The sequence below is a fragment of the Micromys minutus genome, assembly GCF_963924665.1.
Source record: "Micromys minutus genome assembly, chromosome: 18".
Lineage (NCBI taxonomy): Eukaryota > Metazoa > Chordata > Mammalia > Rodentia > Muridae > Micromys > Micromys minutus.
In genome coordinates, this window is record NC_137953.1 from 23,262,502 (window position 1) to 23,279,290 (window position 16,789).

General features: G+C 41.7%; 1 protein-coding gene across 2 annotated transcripts in view; it reads right to left on the reverse strand.

Moving 5' to 3' along the window:
• HERC3 (HECT and RLD domain containing E3 ubiquitin protein ligase 3) overlaps positions 1 to 1,413 on the reverse strand; it is an 86,913-nt gene extending 85,500 nt beyond the window's left edge. For both annotated transcript variants that reach the window (XM_080932474.1, XM_080932475.1), the window contains exon 1: positions 1,108 to 1,413. The gene's annotated coding sequence lies outside the window, so the exon portion shown is untranslated. The remainder of the gene's footprint in view (positions 1 to 1,107) is intronic.
• Between the last annotated feature and the right edge of the window lie 15,376 nt (positions 1,414 to 16,789).

Below are 16,789 nucleotides of genomic sequence, written 5' to 3' on the forward strand. Positions count from 1 at the left end.
AGCTAGCCACCTGACCACAACTGCTACTTTCCTTTCTCCCTGTTACCATATCCTCTAAGTGCAATACAAGAAGTCACAGACAGGCACCTCCGGTCACCCAAATGCAGCAAAAGGGGGAGCATTAAGATGTGGTAAGATCCCCCACCGAGCAGCTACGTTGGTATGAGCCTTTATCTAGTCCGTGGTCCTGAGTGAGTTTCAGACATTTCTCGACCTTCCTAAGAGACTCTCTTTCAACTAGGAGACTATCACTTTTATTTCTGAAACTGGTGCAAAGCTAACGTTTGTCTCCAGCAGGGGCGCTGTTTTCATTACTTACACAGACGTTTTTTAAATGGTTATACAGATCTTAAAGAGATTCAAGTTTGTCCCGCAACGTGAAATGCAATAGCCAATGACTTCTCCAACAGTTTCCAACATTTTTGGACTCCTGCTTCTTTCTTTTTCTTTCTTAACATGACTAATGCCCACTACTTACTGAACAAGTCCAACTGACTAGCAGTGAACCACCCTTCTATTTCTCATGACAAAGGTGTTTTGCATCTAATTTGATTCCTGCAGTTTAACTTCTCAGATTGGGTCCAAACTGGAATACATAAACCACCGATTTTGTTTTTCTGATTTATATCCGAGGGAAGGGACACACAACACAAAAGAGCTGCACTGTAATTTGCCTCTAAAAGTACCACATCGCCCTGGCTACATTTTAAAATGCTAATCCTTTTTTAATTCGCTTTCCAGTCTTTCCCAAAAAATCCCTAAAAATCCGTTCACTTTATCAAAATTATCAAATGAAAGGTTCTAGAAATAGCTTCCTATTTGTGGAAAGAGCCAGAAGGCATATAAAAATGGAAGCTATCACTTGAATCGTCCTCCCCCGAAGCACCCCGGATGAGACAAATCCCCAGTAAAAATCCTAGACGCCTTAGGTAAAATTTAAGACACTTCTCAATGGGGCACGTGTGAACTCCAAAAGAAAACAGCCAGGATGAGCAAAGTTCAAGCATTCCTCCCCTAGGGCCCCGAGCTTGCACACGCATCCGGCAGTATAGCCCAGTAGCCGGAGCGAGTCTCCCCGGGTTCAGCCCTTTTTTGGGGTTCACACACCTGCTCCGAGGTCCAGCCGTCGGCTCGGCCGCAGCAGCGTCTGCACCAGACACCGGCTCCCCGAGCCCCGCCCGCCAGCTGGGTGGGAGGAGCCCGCGGCCAGCCGCAACGCGAATTCCCCTGCCGCCGCGCCGCGCCGCTCTCCACGCACCGAGGTCACCCGCTGCCGGCGACCGAGCCGAGCCGGGAGGCGCCTCGGCGACGGGGAGCTGCGGACAGCCCAGCCCCCTCCCCCGCGGGTGCGGCGGGCTCGGTGCCCGGAGATCGTCGCCCCGCCCGCACCCCGCTCCGCAGCGCCGACCCCGCGGCCGCAGCCCTCAGGCGGCTCAGTCGGGCCGCCACGGCCTTCGGCGTCACAGTAATAATGAAGTTTCCTCCTCCCCCCACCCACCCGCACTCCCGCGGCCGCAGAATGAGCTAGGGGAAGGACTTCCCGCCCGGCCAATGGTGGCGGCGGCCGCGGGGCGGGGCGCGGCGGGTGCGGAGAGGGCGGGGCGACGTCGGGGCGGGAGGGGCGGGGAGGGAACCGGGAGGGGGCGGGGAGGTAGCGGGACTCGCGGTTGGGAGGAAGCTGGGAAGGCGCGGGACCTAGGGCGGGGGAGGGGGCGGGGAGTAGATGACAGGGAGGTGGTGGGATCGGCTGATGGGAGGTGACTGGAGGTTGCGAGACCCACAGCCCCTAGGGAGATGGCAGGACGCTGGACCCAGAACAGGGAAATGGAGGTGTAACCTTTGCTGGAGTGGAATTGCTTTCAGCCAGCCAAGATGCAAAGGAACGATGCTCAGCGGTGTGGGGGTTTTAGTCAATCGGGTTGGTGGGTGGGTGGGATGGTGGGTGGGTAGGTTGGTTCGTGGGTTGGTTAGTTCGTTCGTTCCTTTCGGTTCTCGGTTCAGGTTCTGCTTGTACTTGCAGAGGTGAGAGAGGGGACTGACTGTAACTGGCGTGGTGAGCTGTTGGGTGTCTCCCAGTGAGAGGGTAGTTCCAAACCCACTTCACTCGGGGGGCCAAGGACTGCGGCCAGCAGTGATGCAGAGTAAGGCTGGACTAGGGAGGAGAGCTCACTGCCACTGCCCAAAACAGAGAGAGTGGGAGTCACCAGTTCTAAAATTATAAAGCACCATCTTTGGTGTAAAACTCCAGTGGGTAGGGGGAATATAGAAGTTTCAGCTCCGATTTCTCAGACTGCTGAGAGGATATGCAAGCTTCTTCCTCTCCCAAGGCCACAAATGCTCCATGCTAGGTAGAGCTCCTCCCACCTTCAAATAATCTTCAAGAAAAACTATATGGTAACAGTGAACTGATGTGTCTGTCTTGCCTTAAATTTGAAACGCTGAACATGGGGGCTTTAACCCAAAACGTTGTACAAAATTCTCCGTATACTAATTTAAAGTGAAATCATGATCCCCTGTCGACATACACAATTCTGAGAGCGTATACACAGAAGCAACTCTTAAAGCGACTCCTTAGTACATCCTGACTTGTTCATACAAATGTGACAGTAACAAAGAGGCCATGGATTTGAAGGGGACACATGAAAGAGGTTTGAGGAGGGGTAATGATACGATTTTATTTTAATCAAAATTTTAAAGGAAAATGACTGCGAGTAGAAGAAATTTTATAATCTGACATATCCAGAATAATTCAGATTCCCATCAGGTCTTCAGGTGCCTATTCTGAAAACCTAACACACTAACCAACAGAAAAAAAGTCTGCAGGACTGATAGGTCCTGAGGATATGACAGTGCCCTGATTTTATCCTAAGGATATGGCAGAGCCTTGATTTATCCTGAGGAATATATCAGTGCCCTGATTTTATCCTAAGAAGATGGCAGTGCCCTGATGTATCCTTAGGATAAGGCAGTGCCCTAGTGTATCCTGATGATAAGGCAGGGATGTTGGCTTCATGTGGACCTTTAATGAAAACTGAAACATATCTGAGACCAAGATGAAGAAGTAGAATCTGTTTTGGGACACCTAAAGTTATATCTAAGACGAGGTTTCCTAAACTTTCTCCACTTGTAATCTCTCTTTGACCCACCCACCCCCAAATTTTTACAAATACGCATATAAAATAGGCATTGAAATCATAAGGAATTTAACTTTAAAATGATTCTTTGTTATCATAGAGTTTTACCATTTATTAAAGAGAACAGAAAATTAACATGCTGATTAGATTGATTGCTCATTTATTTTACATGAGGAATTAAATCTCATTTAAATACCTGTTACTCCAGAGATCAATATCAACATTTTCAGAATTACACACTTTGTTTTTTTTAAACTTTATTTTAAAAAACAAAGATAAAAAATTTTAAACATTTTTTGCATAAATGTATACAAATACAATTCTGTCAGTGCTTGGCTTTTTTTTTTTTTTTTTTTTTTTTTTACAATGAGCAAAAAGTACATGTAATACAGGGTGTACCCGGAATTTGTCAATGTGTTCTTGGTGTGTAAGGATTGAGCATTACGTTTTTTTTTTTTTCTTTTTTTCTTGGACTTCACACAGCCTGTGAGTTGTTTCTGGGGCAGTTCGAGCCTCTGGGGTTAGCATCCCACTATCAGTGACTGCATATTATGTCTGTTCTTCTGTGACTGTGTTATCTCACTCAGGATGATATTCTCTAGATGCAGCCATTTTCTTAAGAATTTGGTTAAGTCATTGTTTCTGGTGGCTGAGTAGTATTCCATTGTGTATATGTACCACAATTTTTGTATCCATTCGTCTTCTGAAGGACATCTGGGTTCCTTCCAGCTTCTGGCTATTATAAATAGAGCCGCTATGAACATTGTGGTGCATATATCTTTGTTGTGTATTAAAGTGTCTCTGGGGTATATGCCCAGAAGTGGAATAGCTGGGTCTTCAGGTAGTACTATATCCAATTTTCTGAGGTATCGCCAGACCGATTTCCAGAGTGGTTGTATTAGCTTGCAACCCCACCAACAGTGGAGAAGTGTTCCTATTTCTCCGCAGCCTCGCCAGCATCTGCTGTCATCTGAGTTTTGGATCTTGGCCAATCTGACTGGAGTGAGGTGGAATCTTAGGGTTGTTTTGATTTGCATTTCCCTGATGGCTAAGGATGTCGAGCACTTCCTCAGATGTTTTTCGGCCATTCGGAGTTCCTCAACTGAAAAAGATTTGTTTAGCTCTGTACCCCATTTTTTAATAGGGTTATTTGATTCTCTGGTGTCGAGCTTTTTGAGTTCCTTGTACACCTTAGATATTAGGCCTCTATCTGATGTGGTGTTGGTAAAGATCTTTTCCCATTCTGTTGGTTGCCGTTTTGTTTTCTTGACGATGTCCTTAGCCTTACAGAAACTTTGCAATCTCATTAAGTCCCATTTGTTAATCTTTGACCTTAGAGCTTGAGTCATTGGTGTTTTGTTTAGGAAATTTTCTCCTGTGCCTATGTGTTCTAAGGTTTTCCCTACTTTCTCATCTAATAATTCCAGGGTATCAGGTTTAATGTGGAGATCTTTAATCCACTTACACTTGAGCTTTGTACAAGGAGATAAGAACGGGTCTATTTTCATTCTTTTGCATGCTGAGTGCCAGTTGGACCAGAACCATTTGTTGAATAGGCTGTCCTTTTTCCATTGAATGTTTACAGCTCCTTTGTCAAAAATCAGATGACCATATATGTGAGGGCTCATTTCTGGATCTTCTATTCTATTCCATTGATCCACATGCCTATTTCTGTACCAGTACCATGCAGTTTTCAGCACAATTGCCTTGTAATATAGCTTGAGGTCAGGGATAGTGATTCCCGCAGATGTTTTCTTGTTGTTGAGGATGGATTTTGCTATTCTAGGTCTTTTGTTATTCCATATGAAATTGCACATTGATCTTTCCAACTCAATGAAGAACTGGGTTGAAATTTTGATGGGAATTACGTTGAATCTGTAGATTGCTTTTGGTAGGAGGGCCATTTTTAAAATGTTCATCCTTCCAATCCATGAGCATGGGAGATCTTTCCATTATCTGAGATCATCCTCAATTTCCTTCTTTAGAGGTTTCAAGTTCTTGTCATACAGGTCCTTCACTTGCTTAGTTAGAGTCACACCAAGGTATTTCATATTTTTTGTGACTATTGTGAAGGGTATCTTTTCCCTAATTTCTTTCTCCACATGTTTGTCCTTTGAATATAGGAAGGCTACTGATTTGTTTGAGTTAATTTTGTATCCAGCCACTTTGCTGAACTTGTTTATCAGCTGTAGGAGTTCTCTGGTGGAATTTTTGGGTTCACATAAGTAAACTATCATATCATCTGCAAAGAGTGATGATTTTACCTCTTCCTTTCTGATTTTTATCCCCTTGATCTCCTTTTGCTGTCTAATTGCTCCAGCCAGGACTTCCAGTACTATGTTGAAGAGGTAGGGGGAGAGTGGGCAGCCTTGTCGAGTCCCTGATTTTAGTGTGATTGCTTCAAGTTTTCCACCTTTAAGTTTGATGTTGGCTGTTGGTTTGCTGTATATTGCTTTTATTATGTTTAGGTATGGACATTGGATTCCAGTTCTTTCCAGGACTTTTAACATGAAGGGGTGTTGAATTTTGTCAAATGTTTTTCAGCATCTAGTAAGATGACCATGTGATTTTGGTCTTTGAGTTTGTTTATATGGTGAATTACATTGATGGATTTCCTTATATTAAACCATCCTTGCATCACAGGGATGAAGCCTACTTAGTCATGGTGAATGATCGTTTTAATGTGTTCTTGGATTCGGTTTGCAAGGATTTTGTTGAGTATTTTTGCATCAATGTTCATAAGTGAGATTGGTCTGAAGTTCTCTTTCCTTGTAGGGTCTTTGTGTGGTTTAGGAACGAGGGTTATTGTAGCCTCAAAAAATGAGTTAGGTAGTATTCCATCTGATTCTATCTTGTGGAATAGTTTGGAGAGTATTGGTGTTATGTCCACAATAAATGTCTGATAAAATTTTGCACTGAACCCGTCTAGACCTGGGCTTTTTTTGGTTGAGAGGCTTTTGATGACTTCTTCTATTTCGTTAGGTGTTATGGGATTATTTAGATGGTTTACTTGGTCCTGGTTTAACTTTAGAATCTTGTATCTGTCTAGGAATTCATCTATTTCCTCCAGATTCTCTAACTTTGTGGAGTATAGGTTTTTGTAGTAGGATCTGATGATTTCTTGAAATTCCTCAGTTTCAGTTGTTATGTCTCCACTTTCCTTTCTGATTTTGTTAATTTGTATACTCTCTCTTTGCCCTCTAGTTAGTCTGGCTAGGGGTTTATCAATCTTGTTGATTTTCTCAAAGAACCAGATCTTGGTTTTGTTGATTTTTTCAATGGTTCTTTTTGTTTCTATTTGGTCTATTTCTGCCCTAATTTTGATTATTTCTTGCCATCTACTCTTCTTGGGTATATCTGCTTCCTTTTGTTCTAGGGCTTTTATCTGTGCTGTCAAGTTGCTGATGTATGCTCTCTCCAGTTTCTTTTTGGAAGCACTTAGGGCTATGAGTTTTCCTCTCAGTACTGCTTTTATTGCATCCCATAGGTTTGGGTATGTTGTGTTTTAGTTTTCATTGAATTCTAGAAAATCCTTAATTTCTTTCTTTATTTCTTCTTTGACCCTGCTATCATTTAACAGAGCATTGTCTAGTTTCCATGTGTATGTGGGCTTTTTGTTGTCTTTGTTGTTGTTAAAGACCAGCCATAGACCATGGTGATCTGAGAGGATGCATGGGAGTATTTCAATCTTCTTATATCGATTGAGGCTCGTTCTGTGTCCAATTATGTGGTCAATTTTCGAGAAGGTGCCATGGGGTGCTGAGAAGAGGGTGTATTCTTTTACTTTAGGATGATATGTTCTGTAGATATCTATTAATTCCAGTTGGTTCAAAGTCTGATAGTTTTACAGTGACCTTGTTCAGTTTCTGTTTCCATGATCTGTCCATTGGAGAGAGTGGGGTATTAAAGTCTCCCACTATTATTGTGTGGGGTGAAATGTATTTTTTGAGCTTTTCTTTTATGAATGTGGGTGATTTTTTATTTGGAGCATATATGTTAAGGATTGAGAGTTCCTCCTGACAGATTTCCCTGGTAATGAGTAAAAAGTGTCCTTCCTTATATTTTTTGATAACTTTTGGTTGGAAATTTACTTCATTCGATATTAGAATAGCCACTCCAGCTTGCTTCTTGGGGCTGTGTGCTTGGAAGTTTTTTTCCCACCCTTTTACTCTGAGATAGTGTCTGTCTTTGTCTCTGATATGAGTTTCCTGTATGCAGCAAAATGCTGGATTTTGTTTATGTATCCAGTCTGATAGCCTATGTCTCTTTATTGGGGAGTTGAGTCCATTTATGTTAATAGATATCAAGGAATAGCTGTTTCTGTTTCCTGCTATTATTGCTTTTGTAGGTTGAGTTGTGTCTGTGTCTTTTTCTTCTTTTGGTTTTCTTGCTTAGGAGTTTTCTTGTTTTTACTAGGATGTAGTTCCCCTCATTGTATTAGGTTTTTCACCTATAATTCGTTGTAGTGCTGGATTTGTGGTCAGATATTGTGTAAATTTAGATTTGTCTTGAAATATCTTCATTTCTCCATCTATGGTGATTGATAGTTTTGCTGGGTATAGCAGCTTGGTCTGGCACTTGTGCTCTCTTAGGGTGTGCATGATGTCTGTCCAGGTTCTTCTAGCTTTCATAGTCTCTATTGAGAAATCGGATACGATTCTGATTGGTCTGCCTTTATATGTTACCTGACCTTTTTCCCTTACGGCTTTTAGTATTCTTTCTTTGCTTTGGGCACTTGGTGTTTGACAATTATGTGTCGGGAGGTATTTCTTTTCTAGTCCAACCTATTAGGAATTCTGAAGGCTTCTTTTATGCTCGTGGTCATCTCATTCTTAATGGTAGGGAAGTTTTCTTCTACAATTTTGTTGAAGATATTTACTGTGCCTCTTAGTTGATACTCTTCTCCCTCTCCTATTCCTGTTATCCTTAGGTTTGGTCTTCTCATTGTGTCCTGGATCTCCTGGACATTTGGGTTAGGACCTTTTTGGTTTTTGCATCTTCTCTGGCTGTTTTGTCTATGTTTACAATGTTTTCTTCTGCCCCCGAGATTCTCTCTTTCATCTCCTGTAGTCTATTGGAAATGCTTGCTTCTGTGATTCCTGATTTCTTTTTTAGGTGTTCTACCTCTAGGGTTATCTCTTTTAGTGTTTTCTTTATTGTGTCAATTTCCGTTTTAAATTCCCTCTTCCATTCTTTCATCTCTTTGGTTCTGTTTTCCTCTAGTTCTTTGAGTTCTTTGAGTGTTTTTCTTGTTTCCTCGTTAAAAGCTTCTGATTCTTTTTGCTTTTCATCCCGTTCTTGTTTAAGTATCTCTATCAGTGTCTTGAGGTATGATTTCAGGTCTGCGTCTTCTTTCTCTGGAGTGTTTGGCATTCCAATGTTTGCTGTTATGGGAGAGCTGGGTTCTGGTGTTGCCAGGTTCTCTTTGTTTCCTTGGGATATACTCTTTCGCTTTCCTCTTGCCATCTTGTTGTCAGTGATATGTTCTTGCCTTTCCCTTGTATCTGGTCTGTGTCCCTGGATCTCCACTGGTCCAGGTGGCAGATGGGCCGAGCCCTGTTCTGTGCCCCAAATTCACTGGGTAGAAACAGAGGTTTCAATGCTGTGTTCCTGGTCCCTGGATCAGGCAGGGCAGGGGTGCGCTTTCTGTGCGCACTGGGCAGAGATCTCTCTGCTCCGTGGCTGCCCAGATCCCCTCCTCACCAGTCTTTAAACCTTTGAGAACTGCTGGTCCAGGTGGCAGATGGACTGAGCCCTGTTCCAGAATTACACACTTTGATTCTATAAGCATCAATGCTGAGAAAGCTATTTAACTTTGTATTTCAGCCACTTTGTATTATGCATTTGCATACATATATATGTATATAAAAATATATATGGTATAAAATAACTGAAGTATGTTGAAGGTCATTTCTGAAATGATGAGAGATTGTTCTGATCTCTGGTCAAAATTTATTGACTAATACTTTTTAACTGAAGTACAAGTCTGAAATTCAATTTTTTTTTCTTAAGATTTATTTATTTATTATATATATGAGTTCACTGTAGCTGTCTTCAGACATACCAGTAGAGGACATCAGATCACATTACAGATGGTTGTGAGTCACCATGTGGTTGCTGGGATTTGAACTCAGGACCTCTAGAGAGTAGTCAGTGCTCTTAAACACTGAGCTATCTCTCCAGCCCAAGAATTCAATTTCTTAAACATTCTACCACACACAATCCAACCCAGAGACACACTAACTTGATATGAACTTGTTCAGGAATGTCAATAAGTAGATATCAAGTCTTACTTCTCTGTAATTAAACCATCATGTTTCTATATGTGCAGGAAAAATTGTAATTCATTACACAATAGTCTCAGACCTGAGCCGAGCTATTTAGGACAGTGTTGGTGGATGATGGGTTAGGTACCACAGTGTGCTCAGTGGTTTGGCAATTTGGGAAATGCAAAGCATGCTACTGTGTGTTCCAAACCAAAACTTCATCGAAATGTAAGTAACAATTCAGGGGAATGGGGTACTTTTGACTTAATGTTTGGCCACAGTATATTCAGAAATTGACAAAGTTTCTGTGACCCTTACATTCAGTGATGTGATTATTCATGGGGTTATGATTCATGGTTTAAAAAGCCACAGTCTTAAAAAAAAAAAAAGAAACCCACAAACTTTTGAAATATGAATCACAAAGACTGTTTTTAGAAACACTAGAGGCAAGAGAGTATCACTCATTCTCCAGATGTGTAGCAGTGTTGGAGAAAAGCTTGGTCTATTGCAAAGTTATAAAGGCAATTAGGAATGTCGTCAGCAAGAACCGAGTAGATGGCTGAGGAGAACTTATGGTAAACAGAAACTGGATGCTATTTCTTGTGTCCAATATAAAGTTTATAATCAGTCTCAATTTTGGCCTATTAATCTAATTGGTTTTCTGTAAATTTTTAAATTGAAGAGAAAAGTTTGTTATCAAAGATTCAAGCCTAGAGGTAAGCTAGAACTGATGTCTAAGTAACTAGGGTACTGTAAGCTTCCTCATAAAATAGCCAAACGCCTAGGAACTTTATCATTGGTGCAACAGTAAGGAGACTATTTTTACTTTTTAAAAAATTATTTATTTTAGCCAGACAGTCACACACCTTGAATCCCAGCACTCTGGAGGCAGAGGCAGGCAGATCTCTGTGTTCAAGGCCCCTCTTGGTCTACAGAGCTATTCGGGGTTACACTGTCTTGAAAAACAAAAAAAAGAAAATTATTGTTAATGGCACGTGTGTTTGTGTATATGTAATTTCCTGATATTTTTCATTTTCTTGCTTAAAGACTGAAAAACAGCCCAGGAACTCAAATGCCACCTGTTTTTCCTTACATGTGGGTCCTAGCTCATGTTTAGATATTTCATTTGCAGTATCTATTGAGGTCAAGAAACTTGAGGGCCCACGAGTGTGGGGAAGGGAAGAGGCCTTCAGCAGGGAAGGGTTTATAGCACCTATAATACATAAAAAGAGAAGGGAGAGAATCTTGGGAAATGGGATGATTTAAATGGAGAAGAACGAGATGAAAGGGTAGGAGAGAGTATTAATTATGTCTAAGGATGCCTGACAAAACTTTATGAAAACCTATTTCTTTGTAAGATAAAAATAATGATGATGATGATGATGATGATGATGATGATGATGATGATGATGATAATGATGATGATGATAATAATAATAATAGGAGTTTGGATAGAGGTACCCTGCAAGTATGAATAATGGATATGCTGCTCCTGGAAGCCAAGGGTGATTCTGTGAAAATCCGTCGGATACCTCTTTAAGAGCTGCTCACCCGTTGCTCACCGAAGTGGATACTAAGCCCTTGTTGCTGAAGATGCCACATATTTTACTGTCAGGCTAGACAGCTGGAAGGTTTCCTCTTGCTGGTTGGTTTTCAGAAGACCAACCAGCACCAAGGGGGTGCTATGCAGACCAGTAGCCGTCAGGGGTTAGGGGGAGGCATCATCAAAGATATTAACTAAGAATACACCCTGAATGCTGCAATACCTACCTGCCAGACAAGATGTGCCCACTTCACAGGAAGAAAGTCATACCTGGCACTGTAGGCCTGGTCAAGAACTTGAGGCTGAAGAAGGCATAGGCCTTCAACGGAGCTTACTGTCATTGTTTTTCCAAGTGATCATGTATGTGTTAGATCACACTGTGTTATACATGTACTGGTTTAAATGATCAGCGTCCCCATAGTCTCAGGGATTTGGCCCCCAGTTAGTCCCACGGTTGTGGAGGGTTAGGAGATATAATTTTGGTGAAAGAAGTATGTCACGTGGCGTGGGCTTTGGAAGCTTGAGGCCTCATCTACTTCTAGGTAGTAGGTACTCTATGCTTTGTGATTACAATAAAGGCTGTCAACTCCAGCATGTTGACCCAGCCACCACGACAGCAGCTTGCAGCCATGTTTCCTCGCCGTGAACGCTAACCCTCTGGAGCCATATAAATTCTTTTATCTATAAATTGCTATGGTCATAATGTTTTATCACAGGGATAAAAACCCTAACTGAGACACTTGTGCCTTCAAAAGCCCAGGCCATAGGCAACCCTACAATTGGGAATTTTATTATTTGTGATTGATGGGGGAGAGCCCAGTCCACTGTGGGCAGTGTTACGCCTGACCTGGTGGTCCTGGGTTCTGTAAGAAAGCAGGCTAGGCAAGGCATAAAAAGCAAGCCAGGAAACAACATTCCCCCCCATGGCCTCTGACTCAGTTGTGCCTCCACTCCACTGAGTTTCTGTCTTGGCATACTTCAATAGACTCTGACTTGATGAGGTAACCGAAATAAACCTAAGGGCTGCCAGGTCCAAAGGAAACTCCATCTCCCCAAATTCTGGTGGTTACACAAAAGCCAGCATTCTTTAGGAGCTTGTGAAGCCAGTTCTCCCCTACCAAAGGAGTCACTTATCACTAGCAGTGGGGACAAATGGTTATCTATGGTGCCTATTAGCATCCCAAAGCAGGTGCTGACCTCCAGGCTTTCTCAGTATCACCAGTACCTGCTACACAGTTCAAAGTCTGCACTTGCTTCCTAGTTCTTTTCCCTACTGCCCCCAAACTTCCCCCAGCTCAGGAGCTTCTTCCCTCCCCCCACCCCAACTACTCATCTCTCATTGCTCTGCTATTTTGGCTATGCTCTCCCATAGTCTTCTTGGTCTTCTCTCTCTTTTTTTTTTTTTAAATACAATTGTGTTTAATATGCTTAGAGTAAAATCGAGTGCTTAATATGTCTAAAGTACTCACTGCTTAATGCGATTTAATAGTAATGAAGAATATAGTAGTAAAAAATTTGGAAGAATTAGTCCTCTCTCTCCTAAAAAACTTACTTGCATCTTGGTATAAATAAATGTGACAAAGCTACTTGTAGGAGAATTTATGTTTTGGATATTTACATAAAATAATCTGTTAGTGATTTGGGACCCACTTTGTTCCTATCAAGGTTCATATAAAGGATTCTAAAGCCAATACATGTAAAACAAAACTTAACATGGAAATAGTCAAAGTTTTCTTGGTGTGTAAAGATTAAACATAATGATTTTTATTTTTTTTTTTTATAAATTGAACAAATTTATTTTAAAAAAAACAAAGATAAATGTACAGATTTTAAGCATTTTTGCATAACAGTATATGAATACATTTTTGTCAGTACTTGATTTTTTTAAAGGTTTGATAGTATGACTTAAAATCTTACTAGTTACAATGACCACAAAGTACATGTAAAACAAGATGTAACCTGGAAATAGTCAAAGTTTTCTTAGTGTGTAAAGATTAAGCATAATGGTTTTTCATTTTCTTTTTTTTTTCCTGGCCTTTGTTTTTTCTTGAACTTCATGAGTCCTCTCTTTCTCTTCATCTCTAGCTCCCCCTGTCTCTTTCTCCTCTCATGTCCAAGCCCAATCTGCTAACAATGTTCAGTCTACTTCTTTTCATCCCTGCTCTGAACTCTTCCAGATGCCTTGGGCAATTCTCTTCCTAATAATAAAATAGATTTATTTTTATTTATATAATCATAATATATAAATATAATAATATTATTATTTATGCCTACAATAAAAACCTTCCCTTTTACACTGAAACTATTAGAAGAAAAGTGGGGAAGAGCTTAGAACACAGAGGCACAGGGGCAAATTTCCTGAACAGAACACCAATGGCTTAGGCTCTAAGATCAAGAATCGACAAATGGGAACTCATGAAATTGCAAAGCTTCTGTAAGGCCAAGGACACTGTTGAGAAGACAAAACGGCAGCCTGCAGATTGGGAAAGGATCTTTACCAATTCTACATCTGATAGAGAGCTAGCATCCAATATATACAAAGAACTCAGAAAGCTACACTATAGAGAATTAAATAAACCTATTAAAAATGGGGTACAGAGCTAAACAAAGACTTCTCAGCTGAGGAACATCGAATGGCTGAGAAGTACGTAAAGAAATGCTCAACATCCCTAATCATCAGGGAAATGCAAATCAAAACAACCCTGAGATTCCACCTCACACTCGTTAGAATGGCTAAGATCAAATACTCAGATGACAGCAGATGCTGGTGAGGATTCGGAGAAAGAGTAACACTCCTCCACTGTTGGTGGGGTTATAAGCTGGTACAACCACTCTGGAATTAAGTCTGGTGGTTCCTCAGAAAATTGGACATAGTACTACCTGAGGACCCAGTTATTCTCCTTCTGGGCATATACCCCAAAGTTGTTTCCACATCCACCATGTTCATAGAAACCTTATTTATAATAGGCAGAAGCTGGAAAAAAACCCAGATGTCCATCAACAAATGACTGGATACAGAAAGTGTAGTACATTTACACAATGGAGTACTACTCAGCTATTAGAAACAATGACTTCATGAAATTCATAGGCAAATGGATGGAACTAGAGACTATCATCCTGAGTGAGGTAACCCAGTCACAAAAGAACACACATGGTATGCACTCACGGATAAGCAGATACTAGCCCCAGAAAGCTCTGAATACTCAATACCCAAGAAACAATTCACAGACATTATGAAGCTCAAAAAAGAAGGAAGGCCAAAAAGGGGAGGCCTCAGTCCTTCTTAGAAAAGAGAACAAAATTCTTATGGTAGGAAATGCAAGGTCAAATAGAGGAACAGGGATTTAAGCAAAGATTACTCAGAAGCCGCCTCACCTGGGGATCCACCACATATGTAGTCACCAAATCCAAGCACTACAGCTGATCCCAAAAAGTATTTACTGGCAGGAACCAGACAGAGATGCCCCCTCAGGGACTTTGCTAGAGTCATGTATATACAGCTGAGCATGCTTGTAGCTAACCATCGGTCTGAACTTGGGGATCCCAATGAGGTTGCTAAAGAAAGGACCTAAGGAGCTGAAAGAGGTTGCAACCTCATGGGAAGAACAACATTATCAACCAACCTTTGTGCACACTTTGACAGACCTGTTGATCCAGTTGAATATGTAGCTGAAGATAGCAGTGTCTGGCATCAATGTGAGAAGAAACTTTTGTTCCACAGAAGGCACCTTTTCCCAATGTAGGGGAATGCCAAGGTAATTGGGTGGAGAGGGGGATCAGGAGGGAATGCACCTTTGTACAGGCAAATGGAGGGGGAGCAGAGATGGGAGTGGGGTGGGGTAAAGGGATAACATCTCAAATGTAAATACAGAATATCTAATAATAAAAAAAAAGAGAAAAAAACTTCCCTTTAACCATACCACAGAACAGTCATGACATCAGTGTAAATAAACCCTTTCCTCCCCAAGTATCTTTTAGCCACCCTGTTTTATTACAGCAATAGTAAAGCTAAGACAGAACAAGAGACTGGGAAGAATGTGAACTTTGAAACTTCAGACTAGAACATTAGTTGAAGATTATTATGAGATTCATTCTAGTAGGTGCTTGGAAAACAGTAGTAAAAGTAGCAAAGTGGACTGTGGAGGGCCAGCTCAAGAGGTTTCAGAGGGGGAGCATCATTAGCAACTGGTCTAGAGGCCATTCTTACAATATTTTGCCAAGACTGTATCTGATTTCTGCCCTTCTGCTCCTAAGAACTTGCCTGGGGCTAAATTAAAAAGTAATGAACTAATTTATGGGAAGAGATTTCAAGAAAGCCTAATTGACCCTGTTCAGTGTTTAGTAGTAATCACTTCATGAAGTTCTGCAGTGACAAAGACTAAGTGGGGCAAAAATGTACATTTTGGAGTGGAAAAGAACCCTGGCAAGCTTGATGTTACAGCTCTGGCTTGTGCTGGAAGACAGGCACAATTAAGGGGGTTAGATATGTGTTAATGAAGGGAAAGGTTATCTTGGGGCAAGGACGCACATACATATGCATGCATGCACACACCCTACACACACACACACACACACACACACACACACACACACATTAAGCTTCCAACTTTTGAAATCAAAAAGCCTATAGTATCTTCTGCTCTTAGCGAGCAACTGAATACGACAGCCGATTCAAATATCATTTAAGGGGCCAAGGCATCCTCCCAAACTGGCATCTGAACTTGGGTTTGTTGCCCACGTGGTGCTGGTTTTGGAGTCAAGTCAGGAAGGATACAAGAGTAAAGGGATCATGGAATCTTTCTGAGCAACAGAAATGCATTAACTATTTGTGTTTATTTACGTAGATAGTAACTGCTGTCAACCTGTCAGAGAAGCTCCTTTTGGCTCTGCCGATGCGATGATGAATAATTGGAAGGGCTGAGCATGAATGTTGAGTCCCCAGCACCACACAGGACATTACCACTGCTACCCCAGCCAGGGCTCAGGGGACATCAGGATAAGATGATGCAGGAGCTGAGGGATAAGGAGGACTATTGTCATTTGGTTTTCTGGGGAAAGCATGGCCTTTGTTCTCCTGAATGTAATGGTAACAGCAGCTATGCTTATCTGCACAAGACCTGAATAAGGTCAGCAGTCCAGCATGGATGGATGGCAGACGCTTGAGGCTGCAGTTAATGGCTCCTGAGAGACACAGGGTCATCCTTCTAAAGTCACACTGTCATTGTTAGTTGCCCATGTTCCAGTATATAACCCTACATCAATGCTCTTGCAAGTAACACTATGGAAATGGAGGGTCGTTAAAATTAAAAGAAGAAAAAAGACTTAAAAGTAAGAAGCAGACCTGTGAGCAAATGATGTACCAGGTGGAAGTAGAAGATAAGAATGGACTAATAAAGGTGATTTGACCAAAATACATTATATAACCATGAAATTATTGTACTGGCTGGTTTTGCGTCAACTTGACACGAGCTGGAGTTATCACAGAGAAAGGAGCCTCAGCTGAGGAAATGCCTCCATGAGATTCATCTGTAAGGCATTTTCTCAACTAGTGATCAAAGGTGGAAGGGCCCAGCCCATTGTGGTGGTGCCATCCCTGGGCTGGTAGACCTGGGTCCTATAAGAAAACAAGCTGGGGAATCCAGGGGAAACAAGCCAGTAAGTGACATCCCTCCATGGCCTCTGCATCAGCTCCTGCTTCCTGACCTGCTTGGGTTCCAGTCCTGACTTCCTTTGGTGATGAACAGCAATGTGGAAGTGTAAGCTGAATAAACCTCTCCCCCCGCAACTTGCTTCTTGGTCATGATGCTTTTGCAAGAATAGAAACTCTGACTAAGAAAATTATCAAA